The following is a 27,139-nucleotide window of genomic DNA, read 5'->3' as shown; positions in this document are numbered from 1 at the left end:
TCGCCATCTCCATTTTGCTAGTAGAGTACTATTAAAGTTCCTAATTTCCTTGATTTTCATCCCTCCTAATTTCTTAGGTCTACACAAACTCTCTCATTTAATCCAAGTAACTTTTCGGCTTCCAGGACCACAATCCCATAAAAAGTTCCTTGATATGTTGGTTATCACCTTCCAAATCGAGAAAGAGGCCTTAAAGAAGGAAAGATAGTATAGAGGAGTGGCAATGAATACATATTTAATTAGACAAACTCTAGTAACAAAAGTTGAGTGACTCCACTTCCGTTTCACTAGCTTCTTTCTAATCTTATCTATGATATTTTTTCAAGATTTTTTTTCTTGAATTTCCCCCTAACTATAGAACTAGATACTTAAAAGGATTGTCATCTTAGCACAATGTAAAACATTAGCAAGATGATCAAATTGTCCCCTCTTCATACCTATAGCTCCAATTCTAACACTACAAGAAAATCATGAAATAAAAACTAATTTTTAGAAACAAAAAATAATTAGTTGCTAGTGATTAAACTAGAGACCATTTTCGAGACTAAAAATTTTTTGGTTTCTAAATTAGTTTCTATTATTGTTAAATGGTTTCTAAATTGGTATCTAATTAGCAACCAAGGTTTTTGCTACCAAATTTAGAAACTAAATAATTGGTAGTTAAAACTTTGGTAGCTAATTAGATACCAATTTAGAAACCATTTAACAATAATAGAAACTAATTTAGAAACCAATTTTTTTTTAGTTTTTAAAATGGTCTCTAATTTAGTTACTATAGCAACTAATTATTTTTTGTCTCTAAAATTGGTTTCTATTTCATGTTTTTCTTGTAGTGTAGTCTTATGAAAATTCACTCTCAACCTTGAGACTAACTCAAAACACCTAAGTATCGACTTAACCGTAAAAATATTTGGATAGTTAGGCTCATATAGCAGTGTAATATCCACCTGATCAGATTCTATTGCCAATCCTTGAAGTCTATTATGGAGTGATCATTACAAGAAAAACACTATATTTCGTCGAGCAAAAACGGACGTGAATGAACTTAACCAACGCCTAAACGTTGGATTTGCGTCGACCAACCATCGAACTAAAAAGTCGCGGAAGCAAAGTGATATTTTTTCTTGGCCAACCATTGTTTGGGCCAAGCTGACGAAAAAAAACCGCAAATGTCGACTGCCAGGCCAATGTAAAAGCGACGTAATATCATCGACTTATGCGTGGCCAAAATGACGCAAATGTATAAAAGAAGCGTATGCGTTGGTTTGGCTGACGAAGAAGAGAAAAAAAATGACATCAGATTTTTGTAGGCCTGATCGACGCTTAACTTAAGATAAAAAAAACTTGCGTAGGCTTGGCCGATGCATAAATGGCAGCGAAAGACGCATTGATGGTTTAAAAAAATATTTTATTTTTTTTTTCTAGCCATTTTTATCCTGTAACAACTACATAACAAATACCAATCAAGTTCACAATTTTAAATAACAAATCTTTATCATTCACACCACATTCACAAAAGAAAAATCATCCAAATAGTTTAACAAAGTCATTTAGATAATTTCATCCATCCAAATATTCAAACTGAATATTAATACCTAAATCACAACTTAGAACTAAAATAAAGCTTAAAATAAAATTGTACTTTAGAAATTAATTAAAAGTACTAAAACTTAAAATGTTGGATAATACACTTACATAAAAAGAATGCAAATAAAAATATAAAATGCATCCATGAAGTAGAATTAGTAGTGATGTGATTTGTGAAAACCTGTAAAAAAATACAAACAATGTTAACAACTAAATGTAAATGACTAAAACATTTAGTATATAATAAAAATGAGAAATAATTAAACTTACAGCCTATGATGCACTTTAAGGGATGGGTTGATCATCGTGCTCTGGATCATACTAGTGGTTGAATTGACTTGTGCTAGTGGAAGCATTGTCACGTCACAACACTAAGACAAGTTGTTCCTTTATGACCTTCATTTTGTGCTCTAAGTGTGCATACTTTTGACCCCACATATTAAGTTCTTGACGAAATTGTTGATTTTCAGTCAACTGATCAAATTGTGAAGCAGAGGGTTGAGTGAGGGAAGAGACTCCTTAGTAGAAGTTAGCAGCCAAGTCTGTCATACCATACATTTGACCTCTACTCTTTCCTTTTGCAGCTTGCTTCCAAATTTGAAGCTTTGTTATTGGATCAACTTGATAAACATCAGTGCTAGAGTTCTAAGAACTATTTACTTGAAGGGCCATCAAGCGTTCATGATAGTTTTCCTACATAGGTCATTAGGAGATGGAAATGTTAGGAAATTAAAATAAAAATTTAAAAAAAAGCTTAGAACAATAACTTACATAAGTTTCACGAGCACGAGTATCAACTCAGTCACCTTTCTTGTTTATGTGGGTGGCCATAATCATGTTCTGGGGACAATCATATTGACGATCCTAATAATGTTATACAATTAGAATTAGTGTGTGTTGCCAATGTCAAATGAATTCCATGTAAGATAGTGATGAGTACTTACAAAAGTCACTACAATATCTGTATGTGATTTTCGACCTGTGGAGTGCAATGCTCCACCATGAGTTGAAGCCCTATTCACATTATTCTGAGTTGATTTATCTTTGAACTTTTGTGTATCCCAATAGTTCAGAAGCTCAACCCATGCTTGCTCACCTATCCAAGTAGGTCGGGCACCCTTTGCCCTAGCTTTGGTTAACACGTCACAAAGTCGTTTTCTGACTTTAGACTCATGGACCCTTTTAATTTGTCACTCATCCTGAGGTGCCCAAGTGACTCTACTCTGTTAAAGAGAAAAAAATATTTCGTTTCATTTTTCCCATTTTGGTTGATTTGTATGAAATTGTAATTAAAAATTAAAATTACCTTAAAGTTAGTCAACCATTTTAGTTTGTCATCCTCAGTCATGGCATCATAATGATGATATGGACCTCTAAATTAAGACTGAAGGCAATGTTCAATGGCATCATTAGCATAATGATTTGGCGTCCAACTACAATACAAACAAATCAAATTACAAACATCTGTAATATGAAGATAAAAATAAATATAAATTTAGGATGACTTACCCTTTACTATGAAGTCAGATGATGACCCTACGAGTAGGGTCACGCTGGACATTCTCAAGGTCAGGGGGGAGGTTGTGCACTCAAGCAGTAGCGGCGCCATGGTCAACATGGTTATAGAAGCTTTGCACAGAGCCAACAGTAGTCAAGACAGAGGGAGAAGATGTGGTGTGGACAATGGGATAAGGAGTGGCCTGCACAAATGTAGCAGAGGTGGGCTGCAAAAATGTACCAGGGATAGGCTGGAGTGAAAAACTCCAAGTCTGGTGGAGTGGTGCAGGGACACTCTGATGGTAAGTCGGAATAGAGAATGATGACCCTAGTGGTTTTGGAATACTAGGAGGGTGTGAAGATGATGAAATATGTGTGTGATGAGGTGATATAGTGGTGTGTGGATAAGCATACCAAAATGGTCCATGGTCAGAGGAGAAGTGGGTAGAGGAAGACGGGCTAGAAGACGGTGTCAAGGAATGGGATAAAATATACCAGAATAAGGGATGCTTCCTAGGTCTATAGCTAGCTGACCGTGCATCGATGTAGAAACTCCACGTCTCGGCTAGCCACGCCTAACAATGGAACCATCCCTCCCTCTAGTCCTAACCATTTTTCCTGAAAATTATTTGTTCATAATATTAGCATAATTATGTAATGATGATATGTTTGTTTATAGTTTATTAAAAGTAATAGACATCAGTCATCATTGTTATCAAACTCTGAATCGTCATTGTCTATGTGATGTTTCGAATAATCTTCATTTAAGAGGTCAACATCTTCATCATCGTCATTATTATGTGCTTCAATATCATCATCGTCATGAACTACATTGACATTAGATGTGTCAGCTAAACATTGTAAATGTTCAATTCTTGTAACTGGTAACACATTAGACGTCTCATCAACTTGATACGGCAATTCATCGTTGATGTTGTCAACTTGAAGATGTCCTTGGGGTTTTGTTTTAATTGGAATGCACCATCCATGAAGGTTTTTACAACTGTTTGGATAAGTGACATAATAAACTTGTTTGACCTTCTTTGGAAGAATAAATGGATCATAGAGCCCATATCTTCCACTTAACTTGATTTCAACTAGATTATATTGTGAATGAAATCTAGTCCCAACATTAAATGTAAGATCAAACCATTCACAATAGAATAACAGGATCTTTTTATTGAGAGCAACATACTCCAATTTATATATATCATGAATTGTATCGTAAAAGTCGTATTCTCTTCCACCAGTGACACATTTAACATACAACTCACTATTTATTGTTTTCTTACCATCAGCCCATGCCTTTGTATGAAACTTATATCCATTAACGAAGTACATGTTCCATGATGTTGTCTTTGAATTAGGTCCCGAAGAAAGTCCCTTCAAGTTTGGGTTCATTACATTCCTTTCATCATGAACCTGTGTTTTAGTGATAAGAAAGCATTACATTTATTGAATTTATTGCGATTTAATAAGAAGCACATATGGGTTTAGGTTACACTTACGTAGCTCTTGAACCATTTAGGAAAATTAGCATGTATGACTATACAAGTATCTTCGTCATGATTGAGTACACTTTTAAGAACAATCTTTAAATATTGATTGAATTTGTTAGCGAATTATACAACCTACAATAATTTAATTCAAATTATGTACAATTAAACTTACTAAAGAAATCGTTTGACCTTATCGTAATTGATGAGGACATGAACATGGGTAGAACGATGTTCTTCATCAATGAACTAATAGTCTTTGTTAGAACCACTTGGTCGTCCATATTTATTCAAAACTGACAATGTGTATGGGTTTTCCTCATTCGTAAATGTTTTAGGATCATTTTTCAAATTTCTATTTGACAACAAGCTGACACGTTTGAAATAATGAGAGCAAAAATATGTTATCTCTCGATGTAGGTAGAATGCATATATTGATCCTTCTACTCGTGCCAAATTACCCACTAATTTCTTTGCATCTCTCATCATTCTAAAGCAAAGCAGTCATTATTATAACTTGCACACCTTCTTAAACATTAAAATAATTAAGATGATGCTTACCTTTCAAAGGCATACATCCAACGATACTAACAAGATCATTCATCCTCAATGTATTAAAACATATGTCTTTAAAGAATCGACTTAAGTCAGCAAGGTCACTCCACACAAATTCTGGCTATTATCGAAAACATATTGGTAGTAAACACTCCATGAAAACGTGAAAGCCATGACTTTTCATACCATGCATACTTCCCTTGTCTTTGTTTTCACACCTTGCAATGTTAGAGGCATAACCATCTGGCATCTCCAACTTGGTGATCCATTTGTAAATTGACTTAGCATCTTTCTTTAATTATGTGTAGTTAGCCTTTGGCTTTGTAAACTTTCCATTTTGTAATTAAACCAACTCCAAGTCTCCACGAACACACAATTCAACAACATCCATTCTCGCCTTTTGATTGTCCTTCGTTTTGTTCTTAATGTCCATTACAGTGTTGAAAACATTATCAAAAAAGTTTTGTCCTTCTAAAATGGCAGATCCCAAAATATGGACCATCTGTCACTTTTGGGAAATTATGAAGAATCTCCCATACTTCATTTTCATTTAAGACATAAGGTGGGCCATCCATTTCAACTCTATTTTTAAGAAATCTCCCCTGACTCCTCTTGAAAGGATGATTGGATGACAAAAATCGTCCATGAAAGTCAAACCGGGAACTTTTACCTCCATGCTTTAGTGTGAATGTTTTTGTGTCCCCCATACAATAAGGACAAACTAATTTCCCTTTAGTCCCCCACTCAAACAACATCGCATATGCTGGAAAATCATTAATTGTCCACATCAAACAAGTTCGCATGACGAAATTTTCTTTTGTTGATATGTCATAAGTTAAAACACTAGCAGACCACAATTTTGGAGGTCATCAATAATTGGTTGCAAGTATACATCTAGTTCTTTTGTTGGGTTACTAGGAACAGATATGAGACAACTTAGAAACATGTACGGCTTCGTCATACACATTTCAGGGGGTAGGTTATAAGAGGTGACAAATACCGACCAACAAGAATATGGGGATGCTAAAACTTGGACATAAGGAGTGAATCCACTAGATCACAGTCCCAACCTTACAATACAGGGTTCAGCTGCAAATTCGGGATATACACTATTAAAGTTTTTCCAAGCTTTCCCATCAGATGAATGACGCAAAACATCATCATTAGTTATGTTTTCAAAATGCCATCGCATTTGGCTAGCTCACTTCATTGACGTATACAATCTTTGAAATTTTGGTATGATAGACAAATAAAACATTTTTTTATCGACACTCTTTTGTATGTTTTGTTTTGAACCTTTGGAGGCAAGTACCTGGGAAGGCCACAAAATTTGCACTCATTTAATTCGATGTCGTCCTTGTAATACAACATGCATCCAACCTCAACAATCAATCTTGACAGCCTTCAACCCAAGAGTAGAGATAACTTTTTTTGTTTCATAATAAGCCTTAGGTATGCAATTCTCTGTTGGAGCTACATCAAGTAACATTTCAATGAAATAATCTAAACACTTTTCAGTTGTGTGCCAATTGGTTCTAGAGCCCAAAAACCTTACGACTATTGACAATTTAGACTAAGTTGCTCCATCATAAATGGGTTGATGAGTAGATATTAACATATCATAAAATTTTTGTTCTTAAGCGTTAGGTTCTTGTTCTACATCCTTGATAACATTGACATAACGAGTTCTTATATCACTTTCTTGCATGTATGCATTGTTCACCATTTCGGCTAATGACCCAAAGTCATCATCACACTTAATGCAATGTTTAAGTTAACCTCATTTTTCCCTGCTTCTTTGTGAAATCCATACCTTGTAGTTGAGTTGAAAGCCATGTTGAAGCAGATGACTCCTGACATGAGAAGGTTTGACAATTTTCTCACAATAACATTTCACACACGGACCACCTTACCCCTCCATCTGGTATGTATGAAACTTGATTCATTGCCTTAGAAACAAAAGCATGAACGTCATTGTTCTGCATGTTGATGAAGCAATCTTCTTCAAGAATCAAGCATTTCATACATAAAATCTCGATCCATTTTTCTGCATGTTGATGATGAAATTTTCAATACTTAATAGTATACTTATACCTTACAAACGATTTAATACATGAATCATGTGGATATCAGGGTCCAATGCACTACATATGTCACATGTAAACTTTATTGTTTAAACTTAGTATGTTAAATATTTAAAACATACTAATTCATGTAATTAGTTATTGTGTTAGTGTAAGAATTTTGTATTTGTAAATCCTAGACGAATAGGATACAATAATGTTCAAGTTATGCAGCCCCTACTTAATTTATACACCCCCCACATCACTAATTGTAACATTTTCTTCAAAAACATGGGCCCATTATGCTTTCCAAGACTTTTACTCTATGAAACCCTTATTTGTTTTCTATACCCTCCAGATTACTAATTGCAACATATTAATGAAAAATATAGGCCCATTCTTCTGCCTATCACGTTTACTCTATGCAACCTCTATTTAATTTATACACTCCCCACATCACTATTTGTAATTTTCTTGAAAACACTTGGCCCAATCTGCTGCCCATGTTTTTTACTCTCTACAGCACCTATTTATTTTGTACACCTATCACCTTTTAATTTTTTTTAAATAACCAATGGAAAAATGAAAAAGTTTACTCTCCGCAACACTAATATTTTATTAAAACACAATGGAAAAATGAAAACTTATAAATGTATTTAATTATTATTAAAACATAACCAATGGAAAAAAATGAAATTTCTAAATTTAGAATGTACTTAATTATTACAACATAACCATTAATTAAACCTAATCAATGGAAAAAATAAAATAAAACTTCTAAATCTACATTATTACAAGATATTTAATGAAAAAAAATTAAAAACACAATTTCCTAAATTATTTTTAAATAGTAATAATTTTTTTTCCAAAACAAATTCTTACTTCTTTTATTAATTACCTAACCTTTTATTAATTATCTTTCCTTCTTTATTAATTACCTTTCTTCCTTTTATTCTCTTCATTTTTTTAAGGAAACCTTAACTTTCAAATTCTATTAAATTAGTTTTAATCAAATTGTAAATCCTATTAAATCACTTTTAGTAATTCAGTTTTACTAAAATTAAATTAACGTTTTGTCCATGAATTTTGTACACGTAACAACCTTCTTCCCCGCACATAAGCTTTTAAGCTTCAAAGTTTCATTTCTGTTTTAATTTTTTTATTATCACAACAGAATTATGTTTACAGTCACATAAACTCAATCAAATCACATCCATTCACACAACAACACAAAAAAAAATAAAAAAAATCTGAAGTTTTAAAACTTTACCTCCCATGAATGGTGTTGGAGCAGCGGGAACGGGAAGCTGACCGTGGTGGAGCCGGAGGTAGAGCTGAACAACGGCAGTGAAGGGTGGAGCTGAAATAAAGCAGACATAAAAAAACTTAGAACTAAAATGGAGAAGAAAAAGAGAATGGAGAACAAAATATGAGAAGAGAAGCCAATGCAGCAAGAACACACTGACGGTGAACAATGCCGAAGTAGTCACGACGACAAAAAAAGGGACAACAAAGTCACAACAACAAACGAAGTGGTAGAGAAATGCTAAAGTGAAAAATTAGGTTTTGTTAATTTGGGGAAAGAGGAAAGTGAGGCGGGGCAGCGAAATTTGTGTTTAAATATGATATAGTATGTGTCAGCCACATCTGATGCATGGATGCGTATTTTGCGTCGGTTGGCCGACGCCAATCCTACTTATATAAAAATTAATTAAATACATATTTCATTCACTATTTTTTTAATATTTTAATTAAATTTTTTTTATCAACAAAGAATAAATAAAATAAAATAAGACATTTGAGGGGTGTTCCAATCTTATACAAAGAATCCCAAATCAAGCTTCTTAGCACCCAACTAGTTGGAGATCCAACCGGCATTACAACACATCAACCATATTAACATACCAGATCAAGATACAAGAGCACAACAAAATACAATTACAGCAACCCTCCAAAGGAATTACATTCTCAAACAAGACACAAAAATCCAACAACTAAACACGGTCTTTGTCAGCAAATAGAAGTAAGTCAAACACCCTAGCGCCCAAACCAGCAAACCGACCCTGCGAGGAGAATACAGAAGCCAAAAAGCCTACACAAAACACACCACGACTTCTAAATCAGGACAAACCATTAAACACGAATCACCAAACATCAATCTCTCAAATATCTCATACAACATAAAGTTCCAAACACCAATCCGAATAATATAAATCAACCAATCTTTCTTTTACCGTAACCCAAGACCAAAATCATCAAACTAACATTGCCATGAATGAACAAAAGCTAAGAAAACCTGCACAAAACACACCACAACTTCCAAACCTAGACAAAACGTTAAACATGAATCACCAAGCATCAATTTCTCAAATATTTCATACAACATAGAGGTTCCAAACACCAATCCAAGAGAAATCAACCAATCTTTCTTTTACGTAACCCAAGACCAAGTCTTCCTTTTGTACCACAGTAAAAACCTCAACTAGATCAATTCGCTCATTCTTAAAAAGAACCATATTCCTATGATTCCAAATGTCAATACCGAAGAAATCCCTAACCACTCGAGACACAGTCCCCAAATTCTCCAAGAAACCCTACACTAAAAAAATAGATGACTTATCGTCTCTTCTTCCACACCACATAGGAGACAACGGTCACACACTAGAGAAATACCACGTCTTAAGAGTTTTCCCTTAGTGGCAATTGCATTAGATAACACCCACCAAGCTGTAATTTGTGTCGAGGGTAAGATCTTTAGTTTCCAAAACTCCGTGAATAAGTCCCCATACACTGCAGACTCCTCCCCCAAAAGAATATTATAGGCTTCCTTCACAGAGAAGTCCATAGATTCTACATCCCTCCAAAGCCATTTATCAGTCATACCTTCACCCTTTCTTATTAACTCTTGTTATCCAACACCTGCGATAAAAGTTCAGTCTGACTAGATTCCAACACAAAAAGATCCCTTCTCCAACTCAACTTGCACGACCATCTATTATTACTCCAAACCCCAACTTGTGACAGAGTGCAACCAATGTTAAGGAGATCGAAAATAGCCTAGGGAATTTTTGCATTAAAGGGAACATTGTCCACCCACTTATCCTCTTAGAACATAATTTCTTCTTCATCCCCTACTTCCCACCAACCTCTGTCATCAAAGTCATTACCCCACTCCTCTAGATTCCAAACTTTCCTAATGTCCCTCCACCACATCGACTCCTTACAATTCTAAACTTGGGGCCATAAGCCCCTCCTCCACCATACTTAGATTCTAGGATATCCTTCCATAAACTTCTCTTTTCAGACTTAACTCTCCAAATTTATTTCCCTAGAAGAGCCAGGTTGAATTTTCTTATATCAATAATGTTGGGTTTAATAGAGTCAAAGTTCAAGAGGGGGGGTGAATTGACCTTTTAAAAGTTTCTCGCAAAATCAGTATTTATCACAGTACACAGAAAATAAATCGATTTATTTGGAAATGAACATATTTATTTTGGCACTGTTTATGTTTGAAAACGTTTATATCAGCCAAGTTAATCACGAGATTATGCAGATTGATTTTCCAGATACACAGACACTGATTTTAGGAGTATATTATGAAACACACAAATCAGTGACCTTCAATTTTATAGGCAATTGATAAAGGTTCAATTATTAGCTTGACAATCAATTGGGTAACCTATCACAATCAACCTGTTTCAGTTGTATTTAACAGATCATATATCTTCTTCACAGAACCAAGCTGATTTTGCAGAAAACAAGAACTGTATGAACAAGCCCAGAAAGAACATATTTATTTTTAATTGAACAGATTCAATTTTTGGCAGATTAACAGGTAAGCGTGAATTAGAGTGCAGAGATTAAGGGAGAAAGAACACAAAGCAATTATACTGGTTCACTCCAATGAGCTACATCCAGTCTTCACCTAAACCAAGGTGAAATTCACTAAGTCACAATTCAAACAACCACAAACACCACTGTTCTTGAACCCTACAAGAACTTTGGTACACTTGGTGAAAAACACTATTTCAGCATACACACTCTTCAAGAAACCCTATCAAGAAGAGTTTACAACCACACTTTTACAAGAAATGAAATGTGAAATGAATACACCTGATAGAGGATGCATAAATCTGCCTTAACCCAGTAGAACAGATCGCTTAAACAGTAGCAGCACCTCTCACCAAGCTTTTGAACCAAACAAGAACGAACACACTTTTGATTTTAGAAATCTTTCAAGAACAAATGCTAATTCTTTGTAAATCCTTAATTCTCTGATGCAAAACTTGTTTTCTCAATTGTATGATCTCTTTTAAACGCAGGAACAAGTTTTCTTTTTATAGAAAAACAACTTATAACAGATTTTAAAAAAACAGTTAAAGCTGTTATAAAAAGAACAGATTGAAAATAAAATGAACAGATTTATTTTCAAAAGTAGTTAGAGAATCTGTTGTGTGAAGGAGACTCAGTCAACCATTCTGGTGCAGAAACAAAACAAAAAAACCGTTTAAGATAAACATGGCACCAGACTAAAAAGAATCTATTCATTTACAGATGAACAAATTTATTTTTCAAAACGATAACAGAAAAGACTTAACTATTGAAACACAGTCGTTTTGAAAGAGTGAAGACTTAGCCAAAATACTTGATGCACAAAATCTGATTTTCACAAGACTTAGCCAAAGCATCAGTTAAAAAAGAATCTGTTTATTTAGAAAAGAACAGATTTATTTTTATGCAGTAAAGGTGTTTTTTTGCAAAACATGTGAAAAACAGTTTCAGAAAATTTTGTGCTTGCTCTTATCACATGGTCAGAGGTTAAGAGGTGAGTTACTCAGCAAAAAGCCTACGCTTAAACAACCTCTAAACTCTACCTAAGACATTCTTAAAGCAAATGTAAATATACATGAAATGTACATAAAGGTCTTCATCAAACACATGTCTTGAAGGGGCAACAACCATCTTCAACAATCTCCCCCTGTTTGATGGAGACAAATCCCCATAGCTTTGTTGCTTTAAGAACCTGTACTGCACCAAATACTAAACCAAAAAATTGAAACATTGCATAACATGTGAATCAGTTTTACAGTGCAGAATGTAACTTCCTGTTTCAGCGAGCTTCACCTAACATGGTGAGCTATTTTTCTCCCCCTTTGGATTCATCAAACAACATTTAAGCATAGAGAAAGATAAAACATAAACATAACCATAGCAGTCCAGAAAACAAAGACAAATTGTTTAGCATTACAGAATTTAAAAACTGATAAAAGAAAGCATGGAAAGCAAGATACTTCTAATCTTTGTAGTATAACTCTGCAAGCTGCACCTGAACTCCTTCAATTTGATCATCAAGGTGCTGAAACCTTGCTTGACTGGTCTCAAAATATATCCTTTGTTCTGCTGTCATGACATCAAGGCGATACAGAACTTGCCTTTCAAACATGGATAATGGTTCACCTCTGTATTCTGGAGTTTGGTAGGCAACAATAGCATTTTGATGAGTTGCAGCAACCTCTTCATGCACTGATTGGGGAGCAGGTGAGTCTCCTCTGATTTCTACAGATGGAGAGCTTGTCCTATGACTTCTAGCATGATCAGCAGATGGCTCCTTTCCGTAGGAGTGATGGATAACATAACATGAGTGTTCTGCAGCTTGAACTATGTCATCTTCCATGGGAACAACCTCATCTCCATCTTCATTATTGAGGTTTGAGACTCCACGTTCTTCTTGAGGATCCTTGCCTTTGAGAATCACCCAGCTGTCTTCCACTTTGTGAAACCCCATTTTTGTGAGGGTTGAGTTGTCAATCTCACTCACAGCTTTGATGGGTTCATTTCGCTCATTTGAAGTGTCAATGCCAAAGTGGTCAATCAATTTTGAAACAAGTATAGCATAAGGAAAGCGATAATCAGTTAACCTTTTGGATTTCATCATGTGCTCATTGATGATGAACACCCAGTTTACCTTGATCAGATTCATGATGCAGTATAAAAGGATTAATTCCTCTTCATGTAACACAACATGATTTGTACCTCTTGGGATGAACTGCCATGCTATAATGTAGGCAACAAGACATGGTGTAAGGTTCAAATGACCTGCATGGAATCTGCTTATGCTCTAGGTAGGGGTCCTCATACAGCTCTTGTAATATTGCAGTTTATTGAATTCCTGAATCCCACTGGTGTTTCCTTTTCCCACTTTCAGTCAGAATATTTGATTCTAGGCACTGAATTCCAGACATCACTTGTGACCTTCATTTTGATCCCTTTCACATAGGAGACAATGTTCTTTTCATCCAGTGTTAGATTAGTGTAAAACACCTTAACTAAATCAGGATACACATTACCCGTTAATTCTAGCAACTTTTTCAGTTTTTGGAGCTTCAATGCAGTCCTTGTTTCAATCAATTTCTCTGATTTCAACCAGTTGAAATCCAGTACCTTAGATATGTTAATCTGCTTTCTGCTCATCTCGTGGATGTAGGCATTGATACCCTCTTCATCTCCAGCAAACCAGCCTTCAAGCACTCCTTGAAATGTGTTTTGCCTGTCCTGGTTTTTCTTTTTGTCTTGAAGAAGAAGCCATGGTTGAACCAGAATTTTCTCTTTGTTTCAAATGGTGAGAACCGAAAATGGACAACCAATGTGGGTAGCAGATTTTTACACAGATTTATATTGTAAAATGAATGGGTTGATGTGGTAGTTATGAATGGATATGCATGAAGATTTTATGCTTTGAAATTGTGCAGAGAATCTTTGAAAATATGCAACAAATATTTAGGGTCACGAAGCACACATACCACACCTTGATTGAGCACACATACCACACCTTGATTGAGCACCCAAACCATCAAATCAGTTACATAACCATGACCAAAACCGTCAAAGGTACAGAGGTTAATGCCCACTAAGTCAATCAATTAGTCAAAGATCAGAATTTCTCTTTCCTAGTCATCAACACATATCAGTACCAAAAATAAACACATTCAATTACAAATAAACAGATTTAATTTTCACTGCTAGGCACAATTGACATTTATAATTCCCAATTCATTAAGCAGAAAATTAAACCTATCTTTAGCCAATGGTTTTGTGAACAAATCAGGAAGCTGTAAATCTGTACCAATGAACTTAATTTCACATGTTCCATTTGAAATGTGTTCCCTTAGGAAATGATGCCTAATTTCAATGTGTTTGGTTCTTGAATGCATGACAGGATTTTTGGTTAAGTTGATTGCACTTGTGTTATCACACAACAGAGGTATATGGTTAAGTAAGATACCAAAGTCATTCAATTGTTGTCTTAGCCATATGGTTTGAGCACAGCAACTCCCTGCTGCAATGTACTCTGCTTCAGCAGTGGAGAGAGCAACACAAGCCTATTTTTTGCATTGCCATGAGATCAAGCTTGATCCAAGCAAGTGACAGGTTCCACTGGTGCTCTTCCTATCAATTTTGCAACCTGCAAAGTCTGAATCAGAATATCCAGTTAAACTTAATGAGATGCAACTTCTTTAGTTCCTTGCAAATACTTCAAAATCCTTTTGGCAGCATTGTAGTGTGATTCTTTAGGAGCAGATTGAAACCGAGCACACATGCACACTGCAAACATTATGTCAGGCCTGCTGGCAGTGAGATACAATAGAGATCCTATGAGTCCTGTGTATTTGGTTTCATCAACAGAAATTCCAACTTCATCATGATCCAAGTGACAGCTAGTTGAGAAGGGTGTGCTGATTGGTTTGCACTTGTCCATTTCAAATTTCCTCAGCAGATCTTTGCAATACTTAGCTTAATTAAGAAAATGCCATCCTTGAGTTGTTTGACCTGCAAGCCTAGAAAATAGTTCAACTCACCCATCATTGACATTTCAAACTCACTCTTCATGATTTCCACAAAAGTTTCACACAATTCTTCATTGTTTGATCCAAAAATGATGTCATCCACATATACTTGTACTAGAATTGTGTCATCTCCTTTCTTCTTAATGAATAAGGTCTTATCTGATGTGCCTCTGTCATAGCCTTGTGAGGTGAGGAAATCACTTAGCCTCTCATACCATTGCCTAGGAGCTTGCTTGAGCCCATAGAGAGCCTTTTTGAGTTTGAACACGTGTCCTGGATGCAGATGGTCTTCAAAACCTGGTGGCTGTGAAACAAATACCTCTTCATTTATATAGCCATTCAAGAAGGCACCATTCACATTCATTTGGAATAGCTTGAACCCTTTGATGCAGGAGAAGGCAAGCAACAATCTAACAACTTATAGTCGAGCCACTGGTGCATATGTCTCATCATAGTCTATTCCTTCTTCTTGATTATACCCTTTAGCCACTAGCCTAGCCTTATTTCTGGTAATCACCCCATGCTCATCCATCTTATTTCTGAATACCCATTTTGTTCCAATTATATTCATCTAAGGTATTCTAGGAACAAGAGTCCGGACCTCATTTAGAGCAAATTGATTCAATTCCTCTTGTATGGCCAAAATCCAGTTGCTGTCCTTGAGAGCTTCATTCAGATTTTTGGGTTCCACTTGAGATACAAAGGCCATTGATTCACAGAAGTTATTCAAGGATTTTCTAGTTGACACTCCTTTCTCAATGTTCCCAATGACATTATCAAGGGTTAGGTCTCTCGGGGTTTTCCTCTCTTTTGGCAAACCTGCAGACACAGTAGGTTCTTGCATAGCATGTGCATCAGCAGTATCAATATGAATCAATTCATTTTGATTTAAAACAGATTTGAATTCATTACAGTCAAGGTCATCAACAACAGTTTTAGATATGCTATGATCAGCTTCATCAAATACAACATGCATTGATTCTTCTACTATGAGCAATCTTTTATTGAAGACTCTATATGCATGACCATTCAAAGCATAACCAATGTGCACACCTTCATCAGATTTATCATCAAATTTACCTAGATTTTCTTTGCCATTATTCAATACAAAGCATTTACACCACACTAGGTTTCCTGCCCTTATACAATTCATATGGAGTTTTCTTAAGAATGGGTCTAATTAAGGTTCTGTTTAACACATAAGCTGCAGTATAGACTGCATCTGCCCAAAAATACTTAAGAAGCCTAGATTCATTTAACATAGTTATAGCTAGTTCCTCTAATGATCTGTTTTTCCTTTCAGCTACACCGTTTTGTTGGGGAGTCCTAGGGGCTGAAAAGGTATGTGATATCCCATGCTTCTCACAGAACCTCTCAAATCTAGCATTCTGAAACTCTCCCCCATGATCACTTCGAATTGATTTTATGCAGCAACCATTTTCATTCTGTAAAATCTTTGCTAATTTCTTAAAGGCATTGTAAGCATCATTTTTATGTGCAAGAAATAGAGTCCATGTAAATCTAGAGTAGTCATCCACAACAACTAAAGCATACAAATTTCCAGCCAAGCTAGCAACTCTAGAAGGTCCAAATAAGTCCATATGTAATACATCCAATGGATTTTTTGTAGAAACAATATCTTTTGAATTGAAAGAGGATCTGATTTGTTTACCTTTCACACAAGCATCACAGAGCCTGTTATCGTGAAATTTAATGTTAGGTAAACCAGAAACTAAATCTTTAGATTTCAGTTTATTTAAGTGAATAGTGTGTATGTGAGCTAACCTCTTGTGCCACAGCCAAGACTCATTACTTCTAGACAGCAAACACTCATTTGAAGAGTTAGTTTCCATGATATTCAAAAGATATATGTTATTCACTCTCTTACCAGTAAACAACACCTTACCAGAGGAATCACTTGAGATTGTGCAGCCTTTTGACTTGAAGTTCACCTTGTATCCTTTGTCACAAAGTTGACTTATGCTGAGAAGGCTATGCTTGAGTCCATCTACATAAAGCACATTCTCAATAGTGGTTGAATTCCCTGTTCCAACAGTGCCTCTGCCCAAAATCCTTCCTCGGTTATTATCACCATAGGTTATGTCCCTCTGCTTTGAGCTTCAAGCTAGTGAATTTTGTAAGATCTCCAGTCATATGCTTGGAACAACCACTATCCAAGTACCACTAATTTTTCTTGCTACCAATCTGCAAAACAGAACACAGATGATACAAATGGTACCCTTTTCGGTATAGGGTCCAACACAGATTAAAACCTTCCCTTTGGTAGCCATTTTGCTAAATTCTTAGGAACAAGATGCTTTCTAGCAATGCATGACCTAGAGGTATGACAAGATTTCATGCAGTAAAAACAGGTTACATGAGATGCCTTTTTGCCACTGTTAAAAGCTGAAAAACCTGATTTTGCTGGAACAAAAAAACTTGAAAGCTTTTTGACATTGGTTACATTTCCAGGGGTATAACCAAGACCATTTTTATTGAAAACAACATTCTGTGAGCCAAGGAGAGACTCAAGGTTTTCTCTTCCCTTGGTGAAATTGGAAAGGGTTTTTAGCAAATACTCCACTTGTTTTTCCAATTTTTTGCAGTTTTCACAGCTTTAATAGAGGCATGCAAGCATGTTAGTTCAAGGCTTACCAAATCTGTTTTGGCCTTATGCAGTTCTTCCTCAAGTGTTTTTACTTTAGGTGCAAGCACATTATTTACCTTTTGCAACTTACTGCATATTACAGCTAGCCTATTTGCTTCATCATGTGTTTCCTTGAAAGCAGCAAACAATTGATCATAGTTATCAGAATCCATAGAGAATTCACTTACTGAATCAGAGATTGACTCTTCATCCTTCACCATGAAGCACAAATTGTTTTCCTCACTCTTAGTTGAAGAGCTGCTGGTTGAAGATACTTCATTTTCTTCCCATGAGATGTAAGCTCTTCTTCCCTTGCTCCTTTCAACTTTCTTGCTGGCAGATTTGTCCTTTGATTGATTGTTTGGACAATCCATTTTGATGTGCCCTGTTTTGCCACAGCCAAAGCAAGTATAGTTAGAGGAATTTGAATCATTAGGTTTAGGATACCTTCTTTTCTGCTGGTTCCTATCTCTGTTTTTCTTCTTTAAGAATCTGCCGAATCTCTTTGTAAGAAGACTGATTGTTTCATCATTTTCAGCATCTTCTTTTTCCTCCTTGATCTCATTCTGTTCACTTGCTTTCAGTGCAAGTCCTTTGGGTTTTCTTTCTGCTGTTTCCTGCTCTTTGAGTCTCTTGAGCTCTAGCTCATGCTCCATTAATTTTCCAAAGAGTGCAGCAGTTCCCAGCTTTGACAGATCACGGCTTTCTGATATGGCAGTCACCTTTGGTTGCCAGCTTCTGTCGAGGCACTTCAACACTTTTATGTTGAGTTCCTCTCTGTCAAATTCCTTTCCCAAACCAGTAAGGTGATTCACAATATGAGTGAACCTTTTCTGCACATCAACAATGCTCTCCTCGGGTTGCATTCTAAACAATTCATATTCTTGGATGAGAGAATGTTTTCTTGAGCTCTTCACATCTTCAGTACCCTCGTGAGTGACTTCTAAGACCTCCCACATCTCCTTAGCTGAATTGCATTGGGATATCCTAAAGAACTCATCCATTGTTAATGCGGAGGTTATGATATTCTTGGCCACAAGATCATATTGAGCCTTCCTCCTTTCGGTCTCATTCCATTCAGATCTTGGCTCTACAACTTCTTCATCCTTGACAACCTGCATTGGCACATAGGGTCCATGGACCACAGCTTCCCAAATTAATGCATTAATAGATTCCATGAAAATTCGCATTCTAATTTTCCAAAACGCATAATTCATTCCATTGAACATAGGTGGTTTATTAACAGCAGATCCCTCAGCAAAAAGCACTTTAAATAGGCAAGTGATAAAGGTTCAATTATTAGCTTGACAATCAATTGGGTAACCTATCACAATCAACCTGTTTCAGTTGTATTTAACAAATCATGTATCTTCTTCACAAAACCAAGCTGATTTTGCAGAAAACAAGAACTGTATGAACAAGCCCAGAAAGAACATATTTATTTTTAATTGAACAGATTCAATTTTTGGCAGATTAACAGGTAAGCGTGAATTAGAGTGCAGAGATTAAGGGAGAAAGAACACAAAGCAATTATACTGGTTCACTCCAATGAGCTACATCCAGTCTTCACCTAAACCAAGGTGAAATTCACTAAATCATAATTCAAACAACCACAAACACTACTGTTCTTGAACCCTACAAGAACTTTGGTACACTTGGTGAAAAACACTATTTCAGCATACACACTCTTCAAGAAACCCTATCAAGAAGAGTTTACAACCACACTTTTACAAGAAATGAAATGTGAAACGAATACACCTGATAGAGGATGCATAAATCTGCCTTAACCCAGTAGAACAGATCGTTTAAACAGTAGCAGCACCTCTCACCAAGCTTTTGAACCAAACAAGAACGAGCACACTTTTGATTTTGGAAATCTTTCAAGAACAAATGCTAATTCTTTGTAAATCCTTAATTCTCTTATGCAAACATTGTTTTCTCAATTGTATGATCTCTTTTAAACGCAGGAACAAGTTCTCTTTTTATAGAAAAACAACTTATAACAAATTTTAAAAAAACAGTTAAAGTTGTTATAAAATGAACAGATTTATTTTCAAAAGAAGTTAGAGAATTTGTTTTGTGAAGGAGACTCAGTCAACCATTCTAGTGCAGAAACAAAACGAAAAAAATTGTTTAAGATAAACATGGCACCAAATTAAAAAGAATCTATTCATTTACAGATGAACAGATTTATTTTTCAAAACGATAACAGAAAAGACTTAACTATTGAAACACAGTCGTTTTGAAAGAGTGAAAACTTAGTCAAAATACTTGATGCACAAAATCTGATTTTCACTAGACTTAGCCAAAGCATCAGTTAAAAAAGAATATATTTATTTAGAAAAGAACAGATTTATTTTTATGCAGTAGAGGTGTTTTTTGCAAAACATGTGAAAAACAGTTTCAGAAAATTTTGTGCTTGCTCTTATCACATGGTCAGGGGTTAAGAGGTGAGTTACTCAGCAAAAAGCCAACTCTTAAACAACCTCTAAACTCTACCTAAGACATTCTTAAAGCAAATGTAAATATACATGAAATGTACACAAATGTCTTCATCAAACACATGTCTTGAAGGGGCAGCAACCATCTTCAACAAATAACCCCTCAGCCATTTTCATCTTTCGACTCACAAACCTTGTCCCATGCCACCCAAGCAATTTTTCTATTCTCTGAGGCCAAATCCCACAAAAAACTCTCTTGTATCATTTTCACTTCCTTCATCACAGTAGCCGATATACAAAAGAAGGAGATGTAAAATAACGGTAAAGATGTAAGCATTGATTTAATAAGACATATTCTGCCAGCCATATAGTGATATTTCCCTTTCCAAGAGCTCAACCTACTCCGTAACTTATTGAGCACCCTTCCCAAAAAATACACATCTTATGATTCCCTCCTACCGTCACCCCCAAATAATTAAAAGGTGCCTTCATAATATCACAATTAAGAATAGAAGCATAAACCATCGTCTGATTGACGTTCACACCCAATCCACCAACCTTTCTCTTGGAATAGTTAACCTTAAGACTAGAGGCAAGTTCAAAATACTTCAAAATTGCTTTTAAGGTCAAAACACTTTAAGTTGTGGATTTACAAAAAAATAGGGTGTCATCTGCATATTGCAGCATACTCACATTTACTCGCCCTTCACCGACTTTAATACTCTCTACTAACATCTTCTTTTTCGCTTGTCTAACTACCCATGCAAGCCCTTCAACCGCAATGAGGAAGAAAAATGGTGTTAATGGGTCTCCTTGCCTTAAGCCCTTCTTTGGTTTGAACAGAGTAGTTGGACTTCTATTTACCAACACAAATATCGAGGAAGATTCTAAGCAATTTTTTATCCATTCAATCCTTTTACCACAAAATCCCAATTTTCTTAGCATGTAATAAATAAACTCTCAACTTACCTAGAGGCCTGATGCCAACTCAAAGCATCGAAGAATACTTTTAATGATCAATATATTCTAACACTGCACCTAACAAAGAAACAAAGTGATTTCCATTTCTTTATGGCCTACTTTCAAGCCCTTTAGTATATTCTTACTAATTGCATGTCTCACCATTCCAGATAGACGTTCGTCCATAATTAGAAAAAGAAAGGGAACCATTGCATCCCCTTGCCTAAGCCCTTTATTTGGTTTGAATTCTTGGGATGGGCTCCCATTCACTAATATTAAGAGAGAAGAAGATTTCAAACATCCTTTTATCCATCCTTTCCATTTACACTCAAAACCTAATTTATGCATCATCTAGTAAAGGAATTCACAGCTTATCGAATCATATGCCTTTTCAAAGTCTACCTTAACAATCACCTCTCTTTTTTTTTCTTCTAATCTCTTCCACCACGTCGTTGGCAACCAAAAAGTTGTCCAACAAACCTCTTCTCTAGATAAATGTAGCTTGAGAATAACATATAATACAAGGGAGAAACTTCTTCAATCTATTGGACAATACTTTTATATGATCTTGTACCCGCGTTGCACTAATGATATAGGTATGTACTCCTCAAGTCCTATGGGATTGTGCATTTTAGGTTCAGGAGTAATGAAAAATACATTACAACTCCTAGGTAAATGACTGTTAGATTTAAAATATTGATTGCTTTTTTGACATCCTTCTATATAATTCTCAATGTTTCTTAATAAAATTGAAGCAACAACCATCCGAACCAAGGTTTTTTTAACTCACACATCCTTATACAACTTCATATACTTATAATCCTAAAATTGGATTTGTTTTCCTCATTTGTTAGAGATGGTAAATGTTCCTGCTAGGGAGATGAGACCTAGAGAACTATTGAAGTCTTCTTCTCCTTCCTTTGGTCGGGCAGGTGACTGGGTGATGAACTGGGATTCTTCTCGTCCTCCTGCTTATCCTTCGGCACTCGGTCGTCGGGTGAACACCGGATGGTGGGGGTACCTGCGAAGGCACTCCGACGCTCAAGTCAGTAAAGCGGGTGGTCAGCTCTCAGGTAGGTGAACAGTAATAAATGACATACCTTACTCCTTGGAATGCGTGCTATTTATATTATTCTAATGGGCCTACCTTGTTGGGCCCGCTTATCGAGGTGGATACCGCTTAGGGTTGTATTACCTAATTCTTAATGATGGATTAACTTCACTGATCTTGGTTTGAGCGTTAACTGTAATAGGGGTCGGCCGTCGGCCAAGTTCCCATGGTGTGGGTCGGCCATCGGCCAAATTCCACTGGTCTTGGTCGAGTCTTATAAGGTTTCGGCCAAGTCTTATAGGGTCTCGGCCTCTCGGCCATTCGGCCAAGTCTTCTCATGGCCTCTTAGTCGTCTCGGCCAAGTCTTCTAAGGTCTCGGCCTCTCGGCCGTCCGGCCAAGTCTTCTAAGGTCTCGGCCTCTCGGCCGTTCGGCCAAGTCTTCTAAGGTCTCGGCCTCTCGGCCATACCGGTACACTTGCCCCCCAGGCTCAAGGGCAGATGTGTTAGATATGTCCGATGAGTCTTTAATGATGGGTGTCGGTCGGTCTTCCTTGGTCGTGCGGCTATTTCATTTCTCGAGGCGTGACGTGACCTAGGCGGCGCGACGTGACCCTTGGTGACGTGACATGATTGGCATTAATGAGGGGTTTTTTGGGCGGGAGGTCTTGTGGACCGTTGGATCTAAGAGATCTAACGGTTGAGATCGATTCGACGCTTCGAATTCCGAGGCCCGTGGGCCTTATAAATAAGGGTCTCCACAGTGTCTTGACGTTGTGTTTTCAACTGAGTCTATTTGATAGCCGAGCGTTCTTCCGCCCCTAGCTCTGAGATCCGAGCGACTTATCGCCCACTTTACTAGGTTTGGCCTCGTCCACTATTTGCAAGGTCAGTGATGTCGACCGTGTCTCGGCCTACTTCCTCTTCGTCCGGCCATTCTTCCCCTTCTCCCGGTCGTCCTTCTCCCGTCCTTGGGTCGTCCTCCTCTTCTTCCTCTTCATCTTCTTCTTCTACCACCGACTCTTTATCGGTTGGTGTGGCTGAGGTGCCACCCATGGTAGAGGTGGTCAGGGGGGACGACCCGGTTAACGCTGTTGACCGGTCGGACTCTGCCCCAGCCGACGTCGTTGGTCGACCAGACTCTCCTCCGGCCGACGTCATTGACCGGCCGGAATCTATCCCGACGGCCATTCCACTAGTGGATCTTAGTTGGGTGGATCCTAAGGTTGTGGAGTTCTCGTCCACTTATGCTACCGAGAAGTCTGTGGCCAAATTTTTAGCTAAGTACCCAGTTTTGAAAGCGGGTGAGGACTCTGACGGTTATAGGGATCCAGACTACTTTAGGATCTTGCCTTGTGGGTCGGTCGAGCGGGTGTGTATGGATCGGGCTGGTGCTGGTCCTCCTTTCTTTTACATGTACACCTGTTTCTTTTCCGATCTTCATGTGTCCCTCCCCTTCGACAAGTTCACAATGGGCGTCCCTCGGGCGCTCAACGTGGCACCCACCCAAGTGCACCCAAACACGTGGGCGTCCCTTCAAGCGTTTCGCTTGCTGTGTGACGCCATGCGGCTTCGCCCCACCCCGTCTTCCTTTCTTTGTTATTATGGTTCCCACCCCGGTCGTCTTTCCTCTTGGCTTTCCTTGGCCGGCCGGCCGAGGCATGTATTGTTTGACCCTTTTGCGGTTTCGTATAAGCGGTTTAAGGAGAGGTTCTCAAGGTCATCATTCGGCCTGAAGCGACGGCCTTTTTCTTTGACCGAGCCGGTCGGTCTTGGTTCCCCCTATATTGGACCTCCGAGCCCAAAGATTTTAAGAGTTGGTCGAGGCCGATGGGGAGTGATGAGGAGGTAGAGATTCTCTCCTTCTTCGACGCACTCCCAAGGAAGCTTCCTTGCCGATCGCTGATCGGTGCATATACCGAGACGGCGCGTTGGGCGGCCATTAGGGGTATGGGCTCGTCTTTTGTTGTGTCGGTCGGTATATTTAGTTTCGTTGTTCTAACTTATGTTTTTTGGTTTGCAGCTACGATGGTTCAAGAGTAACCGGCTGGTGTTAGCGTCCTTAATGAGTACCGGAAGAGGGCGGCCAACCGAAAGGGACGTCGAAGCATCGACGTTCTTCCTGCGAACGCTCTTGCCGCCCCTGGTGCCGAGAGGGACCCGGCCGGCCCTTCCCACAAGTCCAAGAAAAGGGCGAGGGATGGTGGTAACATTGCCACCACCTATCGTTCCCCCGGCTCTTTGCCGACGCCGCCTCCTTCCCGCCGCGAGATGGTCGAGGTGGGCTCTCTCTCCCCTCGGCACGTGGAGCAAGCATCCGGTGCTTCAGCTGGTGGCCATCGGCCGCCGACCTCGGCCCTAGATCTTCTAGGGGGTAGTCATAAGTTTACGCGTAGAGTTCGCATGGCTCTCCCTGAAGGGACCCGGGAGTCGATCAGGTCGGTCGCCCCCATGGACCTGCTGAAGAGTGGGCTGGAGCTTATGTGTCGGTCCATCGTTCTTGTTGAGCAAGGGATCGAAGGTCACGACCAACATGTCGAGGATGTCTCTCGGTTGGAGCAGGAGCTGGCCGAGGCTCGCGAGAACTTGTAGCGGTCCTTGGCTGCCAATGATGACCTCTCGGCCAGCTCGGGAGGCTGCCAAGAGGGAGCTCATTGAGAAAGATGCTGCCGAGGCGAGACGGCTTTTGGCCTCGGCCAAAGAGGAGGCTTCGAGGGCGGCAGCCGAAGCTGTCGAGGTGAAGAAGATGGTTGAGGAGAAGCTCTCGTCCTCGGCCGCTGAATTGGCCGCCCTCCAAGCTGCCAAGGAGCAGGTTGAGGCTGAGCTCGACCAGAACTACGACGAGTCGGAGGAGCTGCTTAAGCAGTGCTTCGACCGAGCCGTGCGCCAAGCCCATTTTCTTTACGGGGGACCGCCGGCCACTGGTGAATTTAATATGGACTATGAAGTTCACCAAGGTCGGTTGGTTCCAAGTGCCGATACGGGGGCTTTGGAGGCACCGGAGGCTCAGGCGGTCGGGACCCATGAGGGGGAGGCCGAGGCCGAGGAGGGGGAGTGCGTGGAAGTCCAAGACTAGGTTTTTCCCTTGGCCAGGGTGTGGCCTGCTCTTGTTTTTAATTTCCTCCTAGGCCGGGGTGTGGCTTCTTTATTTTGCTTTTTGTTGTATCGCCCTATTTCTATCAGTAATATATGGTCTATCTTTCTTTCATCTTTATTTTGCGTAAAAATTTACAAGTTACCCTGTCGGTCTCCCATTGATTTGGGCGGTCGGCCACAACTGCGAACGTCAAAATTTGAGCGAGTAAAACATGGGCGATCGGCCATTAACTACGAACGTTAGGTTCGAGTAGGTAAAATATGGGCGATCGGCCATTAACTGAGAACGTTAGGTTCGAGCAAGTAAGATATGAGCGATCAGCCATTTAATTGTGAACGTTTAAATTCGAGCAAGTAAAATACAGGCGGTCGGCCATCATCGGCGAGTGTTTAAATTCGAGCAAGTAAAATATGGGCGATCGGCCATTAACTGCAATTGTTAGGTTTGAGCAAGTAAAATATGGGCGATCGGCCATTAACTGCAAACGGTAGGCTCGCGCAAGTATAATATGGGCGATCGGCCATTAGCTGCGAACGTTAAGTTCGAGCGAGTGAGGTATGGGCGATCGGCCATTTCAGTTGCGAACGTTTAAATTCGAGCAAGAAAAGTACAGGTCGATCGGCCATTAATTGCGATAAGTATAATTCGGGCGTTCGGCCTTAATTTGCGATTTTAATCGAGCAAGTGGGCGATCGGCCAATACTGCGATGTCATTCGAGCAAGTTTGGCGAGCAGTCGGCCGGCACTTGCGATGTCAATCGAGCAAGTGGGCGATCGGCCAATACTTGCGATGTCATTCGAGCAAGTTTGGCGAGCGGTCGGCCGGCACTTGCGATGTTAATCGAGCAAGTGGGCGATCGGCCAATACTGCGATGTCATTCGAGCAAGTTTAGCGAGCGGTCGGCCGGCACTTGCGATGTTAATCGAGCAAGTGGGCAGTCGGTTGGCCGACACTTGCGATGTTAATCAAGCAAGTGGGCAGTCGGTCGGCCGGCACTTGCGATGTTAATCGAGCAAGTGGGCAGTCGGTTGGCCACTGCTTGTTCGGTAGAATATTTCCGAGAGGTGGTGGCAAAATATTTCTGACATTTTGATGAAAACGCCTCGTTAAAACCTCCCTGGTTGGGTGAGGAAAGAGTGCGTGATTTTATTGATTTTAACTGTAATAGAACTTGAGGTGCGTGGCGTTCCACGTCCTCGGTACAATTTTTCCTGAAAGCCATTCTAAATGATAAGCTCCTCCCTACGCGACTTCTCGGACTCGGAAAGGCCCCTCCCAGTTGGATGAGAACTTCCCTTCATTTTTTCTTGCATCGCTGCGCATTCTCCAGACGAGGTCGCCCTTCTGAAAACTTCTCGACCGGACCTTTGTGTTGTATCGCCTGGACGCCTGGGCTTTGCAGGCGGCCTCCCGAATCCTGCTTTTGTTACGAAACTCACTTATCAGGTCGAGGTTAACCGCTAGGCTTTCCTCGTTCAGGGTGAGATCGAACATCTGTCGTCGTATGGTGGGCTCGGCCACCTCCACTGGGATCATAGCCTCGGTCCCGTATGTCAGGCTGTAGGGTGTCTCCTGCGTGGTAGTTTGGGGGTTGCACCTGTACGCCCAAAGTACTTCGATCAGTTCCTCGGTCCATCGGCCCTTTGCTTTGCCCAGCCGCTTCTTCAGTTCGTTGAGTATGACCTTGTTGGCGGCCTCGGCCTGTCCATTGGTTTGCGGGTGTTCCACCGAGGCTGTGATGGACTTGATGCCCAGGTCGTCATAGAAAGACTGTAGGCCTCGGTCAATGAACTGTTGGCCATTATCAGTTATTATCGTGTGCAGAACGCCGAATCGGCAGACAATGCTCCGCCATACGAAGTTTTGCACATTCTTTGCCGAGATGGAGGCGAGGGGTTCGGCC

At 39.0% G+C, this 27,139-nt stretch overlaps 1 long non-coding RNA gene across 1 annotated transcript; it reads right to left on the bottom strand.

Annotated features, from left to right (window-relative positions):
- Nucleotides 1-1,621: 1,621 nt before the first annotated feature.
- Nucleotides 1,622-8,795, bottom strand: LOC137813991 (uncharacterized). The gene is made up of 8 exons (XR_011081578.2): nt 8,665-8,795; nt 8,469-8,558; nt 3,097-7,182; nt 2,894-3,020; nt 2,532-2,810; nt 2,359-2,451; nt 1,858-2,280; nt 1,622-1,768 (listed from the first exon to the last, which is right to left on the bottom strand). It is a non-coding gene; the product is annotated as an uncharacterized LOC137813991 (long non-coding RNA).
- Nucleotides 8,796-27,139: the final 18,344 nt, after the last annotated feature.

Source organism: Phaseolus vulgaris, chromosome 1 (assembly GCF_051622355.1).
Source record: "Phaseolus vulgaris cultivar YP4 chromosome 1, ASM5162235v1, whole genome shotgun sequence".
NCBI classification, from domain to species: domain Eukaryota; kingdom Viridiplantae; phylum Streptophyta; class Magnoliopsida; order Fabales; family Fabaceae; genus Phaseolus; species Phaseolus vulgaris.
This window is presented reverse-complemented; position numbering and strand designations above follow the sequence as displayed.